The 13,069-nt window shown below is 34.5% G+C and overlaps 1 protein-coding gene and 1 long non-coding RNA gene across 2 annotated transcripts in view; both read left to right on the top strand.

Annotated features, from left to right (window-relative positions):
• LOC147844665 (uncharacterized) overlaps window positions 1–13,069 on the top strand; it is an 892,045-nt gene that overhangs the window by 552,855 nt on the left and 326,121 nt on the right. The window lies entirely within an intron of this gene.
• pdzrn4 (PDZ domain containing ring finger 4) overlaps window positions 1–13,069 on the top strand; it is a 104,966-nt gene that overhangs the window by 8,019 nt on the left and 83,878 nt on the right. Inside the window, exon 2 of the mRNA XM_087247610.1 lies at window positions 477–647. The gene's annotated coding sequence lies outside the window, so the exon portion shown is untranslated. The remainder of the gene's footprint in view (window positions 1–476; window positions 648–13,069) is intronic.

A 13,069-nucleotide genomic window follows, 5' to 3' on the forward strand; every position in this document is an offset into this window, starting at 1 on the left:
TATACACACTTACACTCTTCTTCTGAACATAATAGTTTTAATAAGTTAATTCTAATAACTGAACTTAATAATGCACAGTATCAGTACTTTATTCTGTAGACAGTCGGGGAAAAATATTGCTTAAGGGGGCTAATAATATTGACCTTAAAATGTTTTTTTTTTTTTTTTATTAAAAACTGTTTTTATTCTAGCCAAAATAAAACAAATAAAAAATTGTTTAAAAGAAAAAACATAGGAGACAATGTCAAACAAATTCCCTGCTCAGTTAAACATTTTTTTTTGGAAATATTTGAGAAAAAAACCACAACGACTTGAACTGTATACGTATTCAGCACAATCATTGTGTATGTCAATTAATTCCTGTAGTCTTCCATATACCAGTATTTACCATATTAAAAGTCCCTTGACATTGTGAAAGAAGGTGAGAGAGGGTGTGCTGTAAGCTTACAGTGAATATCATCATCACTTGTCTCCAGGGACAGGAAGGAAAATGACAGGCCTGACAGTCTGACGGCAGCTTGTGAAGAGACGGATCGACAGTGGAGATGTCATCTATGTTCATCACTTTGAGTCCAGGTTGAACAGATGAGCTGAAGTCAGTGTTGCAGTGGTTCCTGGTGCCCCGGAATCTACAGTAGAAGCTTGAGGTTAGTGTGATATTCAAAGAGAGAGTTCTGGGGTTATATACAAGTTAACAGTTACAGTATGTTAAAGTGACACATTTCAAAGTGTGTGTTCTTTGTCAGCATAAACAATACTTTTTTAGAATTGTTGCAGATATTAAAAAACATAAAAATGACTGCTACCCTACTCATGTTGGGTCAAACAGACATCTGGTATTATAAGTGTCCTTACCACATAGGTCCTCTGGGAACTTCACTGTGATAATTCTTTTTTCCCTGTATGTTTTCCACCTTCTTCTTCTTGATATAAGGACAATCGAATCGACATGACATTTTTTAAAATTTATCCAACGTTCTTTTTTTTTTTCCTCCCAAAAGCCACTAGTCCACTAAATTGAATCTTATTAGCCCTCCAGTGAAATTTGTAATATTTTTATCAAAAATATGCCAAATGCTGTTTAACAGAGAACACGTTTTAAGCATAATAAATTGAATGACTAATTTCTTTTGTCTTTGCCATAATGATATTTTACTAGTTTTTGCAAGATACGTAAAGTCAATGGACAACAGTGGTTTGTTCTATAGCCAATCAAAAACAAAAAAAACAAAAGGAAAAACTAAGATACTTAGTAAAGGTCACAATTCATTCTATTATCTGCTGCCGGATTACCTGACTATTATTAAGATATTAACTGTTTATGAATAGGGCTGGGCAATTATTCAAAAAGTAATCGAAATTGACATTAGGATAACCAATAATCGATCAAATTTTTCCAGGTCAATTTTTTCAATTTACTTTCCCTACTGTTTGTGAAGTCACATGACCCTGCTCTGTTAAGGCTAATTTCTACTAATTATATTACTCTGAAATTATGTAAAGAAAAAACAAGTTCCAAAAAAATATGACTACACATCACAACGACTTGTAACGCAAGCTTTGTGATTGGTCAATTCAGTAATGGTGATGAGGAAGGGCGGTTATTAGACAATGTATTATTTTAATTTCAGTTGTTCATCGTTGATGTTCAATAAATAATCATAAATAGTATATAGTGTGTGTTTATTTGAATTATTTTAAAATAAATAAATGCATCCTTTGTTCAGAAATCTCTCACTTGTAATATGAGAGCATATTTACTGTACAAAGCCTGTCAGTGAACTATGAGGGCAAAAATAAATAAATAAATAAATAAATAAATAAAACAATCAGTCATAAATCGTAGTCATGAATCGAGATTTAGATTTTAGGCCAAATCACAGACCCTAGTCCTACCCAAAACCTAAACCCAACTTCTACCCTACTAACTATACATAAACAGCTAATTATTAGTTTATTAAGCCAGTAGTGTTAGTTAATGGTTTGTTAATACTGTAATAATTTCTGTACCGCATATAATCAAGCTGTTTCCAATTTTGTACCTAGCTTTTAGCGCTGTGGATCAAGTCAACAAAAGTGTTACCAAAAAAATGAGGCGCAAATAATATTGACCACAGCAGTTTTTAAACATTAATAAAAAAAATTTAAATACTTAAATATTTGTAAAAGAATTCACATTTTTTACATGGGGCTAATAATGTTGTCTTTAACTCTTGTTATGACTCAATGTTGGATAAAATATGGACAAACTCATCCATCGGGATAAAAAGTATCATTTATATGCACTCAAAACATAATTTTTGCTGCTTATTCAAACTACTGAGTTTGAAAATGAGCTAAAAGAACAAAATTCTTGATATTTTTTGTGGAACAACTTAATTATTTTATGTTTAATCCACTTAAATCTGTTAAGCTAACATAATCGATTTGTGTTGAGACAACATGCATGAAAGTACAGAAAGCAAACATTGGATGCTTCTTCAGTTCCATAGCTTTAACCTTCAATGTAATTACTTAGTCTGTTTAATTGCTTTCCCCACAATGTCTCAGTTAATATGGAAAGACGTAATTTCTCCAAAACACACACGCAGAACACCTGTGAGTTTCCATTGTCTGCTATTGAATCCATATAATGGATACTGTGTGGGAAATCACCAAACTCATCAACTAATTGAGATGGATGCATTTTTAATGACCAAGCAGCCCTTTATTGAACCTCGTCTGCTGGAGAACACATTAAAATGTACCCACACAGTGGTCTGCACTAATAAGAGCCACCCTCGCCATCCCATCAGCCCCGTCCCAACCAAACGACACTCTTTATTTGAAGACAAGACACCTAAAGGCAGCATATATATGAGCATACAGTATCTCCTCTTACTGTCAGTGAGATCCAGACTTTGATTTGAGTCACACACACACACACACACACACACACACACACACACACACTCACACACTAGTGCCTAATTAATCATCTGGGAAGACGCTCCCTCTCCGAATTGGACTGATTCTGCAGGAATTCCTCACCCAGGGATACATAATTAGCTCCAGTCTCGACTTTTCTGTCTGTCTCTTAAAAGCAGACGGTGCGCTCTGAAGACCAAGACTGGCTGGGGTTCGATTAGGAAAATGCTATGTGACTCTGAAGCGCATATAGATTCAATTAAAACAGCATTGTTTGTCCATTCGGCTACTAATGGTTTGAAGCTTTTTAAGCCAGTACGGCTCTCTCTGTCTGGAGTCTCTTCAATTAGGTTATGCGGTAGATTAGACGATTAGAGACTTACGATTAGCGGTTCTTGCAATTAAACCTTTGTTCCTAATCAAGCAGACTTTTCAGATCGAAGGCAAATTAGCATTTTAGGATTTTGTAAGTACTTCTGACATGGAGATGGTTGCGAATGGAAGAAATGTAGAGTAATTCTGCCGCTTTAAGAAAGTCTCTTTGTTTTGGCACGGGATTCGAAGATTAGGTGACTCCATAATGCACTGCAAGTTTGATTGTCGACTTTCTGTCTTCTATAATGTGGGGATAAAGTTTATATTTCATTGAAAATTGAATTGAGTGGACTGTTTTGCATGATGTTTGTTTGAGTGGTGTGTATTTGTGCTTGTTAAAGCATTTGCATTAGCTTCGCATCATGCTAACATCAAAGTATATAGGAATCGATCAAATCTGTTGGGCTTTGAATTGATTTGAGAATATGTAATGCCAAAATGCATTGTTTGAGCTCATTAAATGTTTTCATCCAAGGGGGAGAAATGTAGAATTTTGCACTTAAATTTTGTATTGCAATGGATTATTTTGGGGCGGCATGGTGGCTCAGTGGTTTACCTCACAGCAAGAAGATCACTAGTTTGAGTCCTGGCTGGGTCAGTTGGCATTTCTGTGTGGAGTTTACATGTTCTCCCCATGTTCGCGTGGGTTTCCTCCGGGTGCTCTGGTTTCCCTCACAGTCTAAATACATGTGGAATATGTTAATGAAATTATCTAAATTGGCCGTAGTGTATGGGCGAGAGAGTTTGGGTGTTTTCCAGTGCTGGATTGACTAGAAGGACATCTGCTGTGTAAAACATATGCTGGATAAGTTGGCCGTTCATCCTGTTGATAAATAAAGCGACTAAGCCGAAGGAGAATTAATGAATGAATAGATTATTTTACCTGATGTTTGTTTGTTTGTTATGTTTTAAAGTACTGGGGTTTCTAGCTTGGCATGCTAATGTTCAAATGTATTGGAATCAGTTGAACCGAAGGCAGATTTGCATGTGTTCATTACATAGTGTGTTATTCAACAATGGATTGATGTTGAGCACAGTGAAAGGGTGAAAGATTTCATTTATGAAAATGCAAATTGAAATGGACTATATTATCTGATATAGACTCTTTTCAACCTGCCACCATGAACCACCTGAACATTCATCACAGAGTACTGTTGTGCACCTGAATGGTGTTTGTTCAGCTGTCAAAACACAGATTAAAAAAAATAAATAAATAAGAATTAGATGAGCTAGAAAAATGCATTGTCTGTATAAAATCAGCCCTGGATATTATCTTATTGATCATTTTCATGAGCATGATTAGTGTTTCTACCTTTAAAATTGCCCACTATAGGGTCCTAGAAGCTTTTTGAAGAAAGATTCTGTATATAAAAATATATTATATATAATAAACAATGATTTTTTTAAATATAATTTTATATTTATAAAAACAAACATACATTAGAGGAAAAGACAAACAAATAACAACTTGATTTAAATAATCTGATGATAGTAATATAAGAAGAAATGCTAGATGCTAAACATGTTGATGATTGACAACATTTATCTGCATCAAAAAACTTGCATCTTTCTTCTCAACAGAAAATGACAGAAAAATGTGTTGTTAAGTTGTATTCCAGTAAAAATAGTAACAGGCATCAGCAATAGAATATTTGTAAAAATCGGAACCACATTTTTGACCTATAAAGAACCTTTTGTCCAATAAAAGCTTACATGAATGTTTGTTTTTGGAACCAATGATGGCAATAAAAAAAACCTTTACTTATAAAATTGTGTATTTTTCAGAATTGTAAGTACAACTTTTGTAAACAAAAAATGTATGGTAAAAAATGGTAGCTAAGGTTGCCGGCATTTAATGTAAAAAAAAATCTGGTTACTGTATTACTGTATTTCATCATTAATAGTCATACACCAAGGTTTTTCAGTACTAACAACTAGGGCTGTGAGATTAATCAAAATCGAATCACAATCACAATCACAATCACAATCACAATCACAATTTAAAACATTGCGATTAGTTAATCGCAAGAGGCTGCAATATAAAATACATATGTAAACAAAAATAACGAATAACATCTTCAGAACCAGTCCACTTTGCTTCAGAAAATTAGGACTTTCTGCGATGGTATCATGAGGCATCACAGACATGGTATCAGTTGTCGTGAACTATGCCAAATTACACAAGAAGAAATGGTTAAATCTTGTGTCACGACATCCATTTGTCATTTACCACTCCCCACAACACCTAACATCAAGGAATTCGTGCCGAAATCATGTGATCTGACATGGGGCTTTTCAACTAACCAATTGAGTGAGCACACTTTTGTTCTGCCCAATCAGTAGCAATAATAGACAAATTTATAAACATTAAACATATAAAAAACAGCATTTGCAAAATGGGAATTTTTTGTTATTTGTTGTATAATTGTTGTCACAGTTTAGCTAAAGCTTAAATTAAATTAAAATCAGCTTAAATTAAATCGCAATTTCTGTAAAAAAAAAAAATCACACAAAACGAAATAAATAAAAAGAAATGGTGATGTCCACAACAAAGCATAAAAGGTGAAGTGTCGTGCAGGGAACTCTGGAAAAGTGAATTCACAGTTATTCATTGTATATATTTAGCAAACTTACTGTTAGCCAAGTTACCGGTTTTTACTTTACAGTAGCATGTTACCATTGATATTCTGGACTTTTTTTCACGGTGTATACCATTGTGTGATATTTATAGATGTATAGGAATATCTACGGTCAATGATTGTATGCTCAATTCAGCATTTACTATGGTTATCTTCACACTAAAGTATTGCCATGCTTATTATCAGAAAATTAGCAACTTTGGTTCTTAACAAAGACCTGCTAAGCACAAATAGATGCTATTTAAGGATCCATCTTTTTTGTTTTGACTTTCTTCTGTGGCTTCAAGCCGATTGTAAGGGATGAAGCCCCTGATGCTTTATAGTTTCAGCAGAACTGAGCATGTGTGTGATTCACATTCAGGAGGTATATAGTGCCCACAGAACTCTCCATCACTCACACACTTTCTCTTGCGTTCTCTTTTGGTTTTAGCACGCTGGAGGTAACAATCTCCTCACCGTTCCTCCATTTCCCCAACAGAGAAACACTGCTCTTTTGTCTGCCAACAAAGTGTGTATTTTTTCACCGGGAGCTCCAGAGGAGTCTCCAGAGATAATGCGAGGCTTTATGAGGGATATCCTCGGAAAAAAATAGCAGGAAATCGACCCCTGTGGAATGACTGATGGCACCCCGGGGACAAGATAGAGGGGGATGAATGTTGTTCAGGATTAGCTAATAAAACGCTGAGAGCTTTTTTCGGCTCAAATCTGTCATTGCTGAGATTCTTCACTGTCTGTGCTTTATATATATACACACACTCTCTCAGGTTGGCACTGAAAGGACTTGCCCTCTACACCATTACGCCCTGTTAATGAGTGTTAACATATCGTTTTCCCAGTGGATCTGCCTTGTAATTAATCAGAAATTCTCACCCGTTTGACTATAAAGTGAAGGAAACTCCAGGACGTGTTTTAGGAACACCTGCTCTGCTTGCGGGAAGAATAACGATGCCCTTGAAAGCGCAGTAATCTAATCTGCTCCTCAATAACTCATGTTTTTGCAACCTGTAACATTTATTTTTAGCCAAGGGCTGTAGAAAGCATTAGTTATTCGTCTTAAGTATTCATGGTTGCATAGGTGATTTTTCTGGCTCGGGATTGTCAGTGGAATAGAGATGAATGTGTAAGTGCATGCTGGGATATGTAGATTGTGCTAAGGGCAATGCTATGTTCGGAAAAGGCGAAAGGCTTATGATTTGGGAAAAGAAAAATCAATTGCGATTTGAAATGCATTATTTTCCCCCCAGCTTTGGTTTGTTGTAGGACTAGTTTGTCTAAAAATGTTGGGAGCTGTATATCAAAAAAATATAATGACAACATTATTGTTGTCGTTGATATTGTACAAATTACTGTGAAATAAATGTAGAAATAATAATAATAATATTAATAATTATTACAACAACAACAACCAAAAACAATAATGATAAAAATATTTTTAATGATTTAAATGTTAATTAAAATATTGTTAATGTTGTTTTAATTTTGATGTCAATGATGATGATGATGATGATGATGCTGATGATGATGATGCTGCTGCTGCTGCTGCTGCTGATGATGATGATGATGATGATGATGATGATGATAATAATAATAATAATTATGCATTTGATAATAATACTACTACTAATAATAAATATGTTGTTAATGCTTTAAATGTTAGTTTAAAATATTGTTAATGTTGTTTTAATCTGATAGTAATAATGTAGAAAAAACATTTAATAATAATATGTATAATAGAATGTATAATAATAATTATAAATATATTTTAAATGCTTTAAAGGTTATTTTGAAATATTTTCAATGTTGTTTTTAAATTGATAATATTATTATTAATAATAATAATAATAAGAATAATGTGTATAATAATGTATATAATAATATATATAATAATGTATATAATAATGATAATAAATATATAGTTAATGATTTAAATGTTAATTTAAAATGTTTTATTTAATGTTGTTTTTAATTTGATAATAAAAATAAAATAATAATAATAATAATATTAATAATAATAATAACAATAATAATAAATATATTGTTAATGCTTAAAGTTAATAAAAAATATTGTTAATGTTGTAATTTTGATAACAACAACAACAACAACAACAATAATAATACATTAATACATTTGATATTCATAATAATAATAATAATAATAATAATAAATATTGTAAATGTTGTTGATAGTTTAAATAATAATATGATAATAATTAATGCAGTTTATATTTCTACTTATTCTTAAATACAATATGTAATATTAATATTAAATATTTAAATATTTTTCTTTAAAGTTGAGTAGCTAAGAAAACTTTAATAATAATGACAATAATAAAAATAATTACAAAAATAAATAAATGAATGTAGTGCATATATATATGTGTGTGTGTGTGTGTGTGTGTGTGTGTGTGTGTGTGTGTGTGTGTGTGTGTGTGTGTGTGTGTGTGTGTGTGTGTGTGTGTGTGTGTGTGTGTGTGTGTGTGTGTGTGTGTGTTTTTAAACCATGTGTAAAATGTGGGCACATTAAACAACATTACACAATTTTCAAGCAACATGTCACAGTTTTTTGGCATATCTCGTCATTTTTTCTCACAGAATTGTCTAATTGTGCATAAAGTAAGTGGCTTATTATTTATCAGTCTGATAAAACAATGTGTCAATGGGATTTAATTGTTTCAGGTTCATTCGTCACACTGGAATCTGAAGGTCAAGTCAAGTACTTTGCATTCTGCTATGTGAACCCTGCAATACAGCTACACATTTTGCCAAATATTATAGTTCATCCCTCATTCTGTGAAAAATGAAAATTTAATCCTGTGTCCTGGACACATACTGCAAAAATAGTATGATAGCTACCATACCGAGTATGCAAATATTACAGCTCCTAACATAGCAAGATTTTCAAGACCTACATTGACTGAAATGGCCCATTTCACAACCATTCAACAACAATAGTCCACCAATATAGAAAGCAATAGAGAAAGCAGAATGAAATAATTAAAGCACATCATCTAATTATAGATAAACAATACAAAAGTCATTTGAGAGAAAATGATTCGTTCCCTCTTTCGCTAAAAGATAACGTCTTCGGTCCACGCCACTCCTTCATGCAAGAAGTTGGAGTGGAAAATGGTGGAGTAGATCATTAACCTTAATGAGATGAGTTAATTGAGCTTAATCACTCAGAGAAAATGAGAGCGAGAGACCTTGTGCATGGATGTGAGTCGAGCACTCTCCATTAACACCAGCCTTGACACTAAAGCGCAAAACGCTGCACCGTATAGATGTCTGCCTTTATTCGATATATAAATCAGGTTCAAATGTGTCTGCTTGCATCAGCTGGACAATTATCACCCCCTCTAAATTTCAAAAATGACGTTCGTTATGTTGCTGCTGTAACCATTTTATGACAATATAAAGCCCGCGGTATTGTTTTAGACTGTGGCTGTTGCAGGTATGCTTTATAATCTCACATAAACACACTTAAGAGGCTGTAACATGTTAGTGCTTTAACTTTAAGAGTCATTCAGTACAGTGAGGTTATTGGGACCTAAAACTACTCAAGTTGTTTCCTTGCAATGAAATATAGCTGAACAATTAAATAAGAGGTGGTTATCAATTAGAAAATGTACACTTAAAAAGAATGTTAGCACTTTTTCTAATAGTGGTGCAATGATATTACACACTAATACAAGTATATGCCATATTAGCACTGAAAATCCTGCATCTGACAGATTGTGGTTCTGAAGGGTTTAAGATTTGATGGATTATGCTGTGGGGGGGTTAAACTTTGTCCTTATTTGTGTCCAAATCACACTCAAATTAGCAAACATCAGAAAACGTTTGCCCAGTCGCCTGTCTCTTCTGGCTGCATGTTTTAGCATACTGGCACATTTGCTAACTATGCTAATTTTGTTTACTGGCAGGAATTTGGCAGAGAGGGGTGAGAAGTAACCAATGTTTGCAGTTTTACAGAATCTATATCAAATTCTGTCACATCACAAACCTCTGTTATCGTATGTCTTGAGTATGAATAGTGCAAGTGTGCCTCGTTATATATGCTTGCTATATGCTAATAATGTTTTCTGAAATACTGTTTGGTTTATTTATTGATTTATTCAGGAGGCAGTTTATTTTATTGGTTGGTTTGATTGCTTATTTAGTTTCTTGTTTGTCTGCTGGTTTATTTGTTGACAATTCATTGGTTTAAATTTGTCAGAGATGGGTGAGCTGGGTGCTTGGTTTTAGATGGTGACCAGCCTGGTTTTAAAGGGGTTTTGGCAATTTCCAGGCTGGTGTCAAGCCATTATCAGCCTGGTTTAGCTGGAAAATGACCAGCTAAAAAGCAAGTTTGCCTGGGCTTCCAGCCTGGCTAGGCTGGTCAAGCTGGTTTTAGCTGGTCATCTTCCAGTCTGACCAGCTAAGACCAGGATGAAAATGGCTGGAAACCAGCCGGGAAATTTCCAAAACGCCTCTAAAACCAAGCTGGTGGACCAGCTAATACCAGCCAATCAGCCTAGGCTGGTTTAAGCTGTTTTTTGGCAGGGCGGAATCAGTATTAGCAACCCTTATGACATCATAATATACTTTAATTTATGAACCTTTGATTAATTTGTATTTTGGCTATAACTAGTGCAGTGTACATTGTATTATGTTACAGTGCTATGCTAATGATGTTTTGTGATAGGATGACTTTGGCAGTAAGAGATGTGAGAAGAATCAGTCGTAGCAATTAGCATTTCTTAACCCTTAATCGAGTTTTAATATATGGTTTGTTTATTTTTTTATCTCCCAATCTCTCAGGTTACGCACCATTATTAGTTTGTATTAGGGTTAAAATGTTTAGCTGTACCTTGTGTTTTGCTAGTAATGCTGATAATATTTTGTGATGTGAATTTGATAGATAATTAGCTTTAGAGAACCCTTAAAAGTTGACACATTTGGGTACTGAATCATTCATTTATTTTCCTTTGGCTTAGTCCCTTTACTCATCAGGGAATAAACCACCAACTTATCCAGCATATGTTTTAACTTCCGGCCTCAACCCAGTAGCGAGAAACACTCATACACTATGGCCAATTTAGTTTATTCAGTTCACCTGTACCACGTGTCTTTGGACTGAAGGGGAAACCAGAGCACTTGTAGGAAACCCACGCCAACAGGAGGAGAACATTCAAGCGATTTTCTTGCTGTTAGGCGACAGTGCTAACCACTAAGCCCCTGTGTCGCAGTACTGAATCATAATAAGAACAATTCTCAAAACATTATGAATTTTAATAGGATAAAGATAGTGCAGCTGTAGCGTGTCACAATATTTCAGCTTATTAGCATGCCTCTATAGGACACTCCAGGTGCTGGTGGTGACCTCATGGTATTTGGGAATGTTGTTTAGAGGTCACAAGGTCCATGTCAGGCTAATTATGTCAGACAATGATGCATTACAGTGCTCGCACTTTAATATAACACCTATCCGCGAGTCGTTGGAGATATATGAGAGTGCTCGTAATAGAGTGTGTGTATAATGTAATTGATTTTATTCATAAGGTGGAGCTTTGGATGCAGGAGCCTGTTAATAAAAAGCTTTATAGCATGTAAATACAAGTTTTATAGCTTGTTTTAAAAGATACAAATATATATCAAGTAGCCGATGCTCTACTTGACTCATACTCTTGAATATATGCAGATTTTGTGTGGATTATCCAATGACCTTTGGCCTAGGGATGACCCAGGAACACCCTGTTGGGATTTAGGGGGCAAACAACATCTGGTCCATCACACACTTGCTGTCCTGAACCTCTCGACCATGATAAGGTCAAAAAACCCTTTATGGTATGACTCATGAGTTTTTCCTCAGTAACTCTAATGTCTGATTAGAATCGCTCACATGTATAAGCAATTAATCAGCATAAACACTTCACTTTCTTAGTGAAATTGTGTTTGCTTTGTATGAAAATGATATTGCTGAGTGCCTCTGGGTGTTTAATGAAATCAGTTGTCTCTGGCTTGGCCAACAGAGCACTCCATTAGAGTAAATATCTCTGGAGGAATCAAAAGGTCATTGTATGCCTTCTATAGATTCCAATGAATTTCATTTTTTACTTTATAAACTTTTCTTGTCATACACTTGTTTTAAATGGTTGTAATAATCTTTTCTTGTGTTGTGAATCTTTGGGTGCCTCATGATTCGATCTAGTCTTGAAGTCAAAATTCGATTAACAATTGATTCTGAAATTCTTTAAACATGTTTTTGATTGAGTATATTCTAAGATTTGATTCCTGCTTGCTGTTTAGTGTTATAATATTTCTCAATTAAACTGCAATACACACTTCATTAAAGATCTGAAAGGTATTTTTGGGAATACTTTATATGTTCAGTTTAAAAATATAAGTGCCAAGATTTGTATGTTGATCAGAATCAGAATCGGTTTTATTGGCAAGTGTGCATTACACACACAAGGAATTTGTTTTTGCCTACGAAAGCTTCCAGTGAACGTAAAGTGACAACTCACAACTTAAAAATAAATATGAGAAAAGATGACAAACATTAGACTGAGATGCAGTTAGGCAATAGAGCTCTGGATTATGAATTGTATGTACAGATTTGTTATAAGGTGCTGTGTACAAATGTGTATGAGAAAGTATTGCATTATATATTGTTATAAGGTGCTGTACATGTGCGTATGAGAAAGAAATGCAGATGTTTGTTCCACATTAGGGGAATATTTAACTGTTCATGAGATAGATGGACTTTGGAAAGAAACTTTTCCTGTGTCTGGCTATTTTTGTGCTCTGTAGCACTGGCCAGACCAGCCTGATCTCATGAGGAATCGTAAGTATTTTACGTTTTGTCAGCTTAGTGGTAAATTCAAGAGAATTTGTACGAATTCAGTCGTATGATAAATGTACGATTTTAAAAAGGAGGTGTGGCACCCAACCCCACCCCTAACCCCAACCGTCATTGGGTGATGAGCAAATCGTACTAAATTGTACGAATTAGATTGTACGAATTTATACGAATTTGCCACTAAATCAAAAAGTTACGAATTGCCGTGAGATTGCGTTGGCCAGACGGTAACAGTTCAAACAGAAGGTGTGCTGGGTGTGAGGGGTCCCGAGTGGTTTTGCAAGCCCTTTTACTCACTCTGGAGGAG

This window comes from Danio rerio, chromosome 4 (genome assembly GCF_052040795.2).
Source record: "Danio rerio strain M-AB ecotype USA chromosome 4, GRCz13ab, whole genome shotgun sequence".
NCBI lineage: Eukaryota > Metazoa > Chordata > Actinopteri > Cypriniformes > Danionidae > Danio > Danio rerio.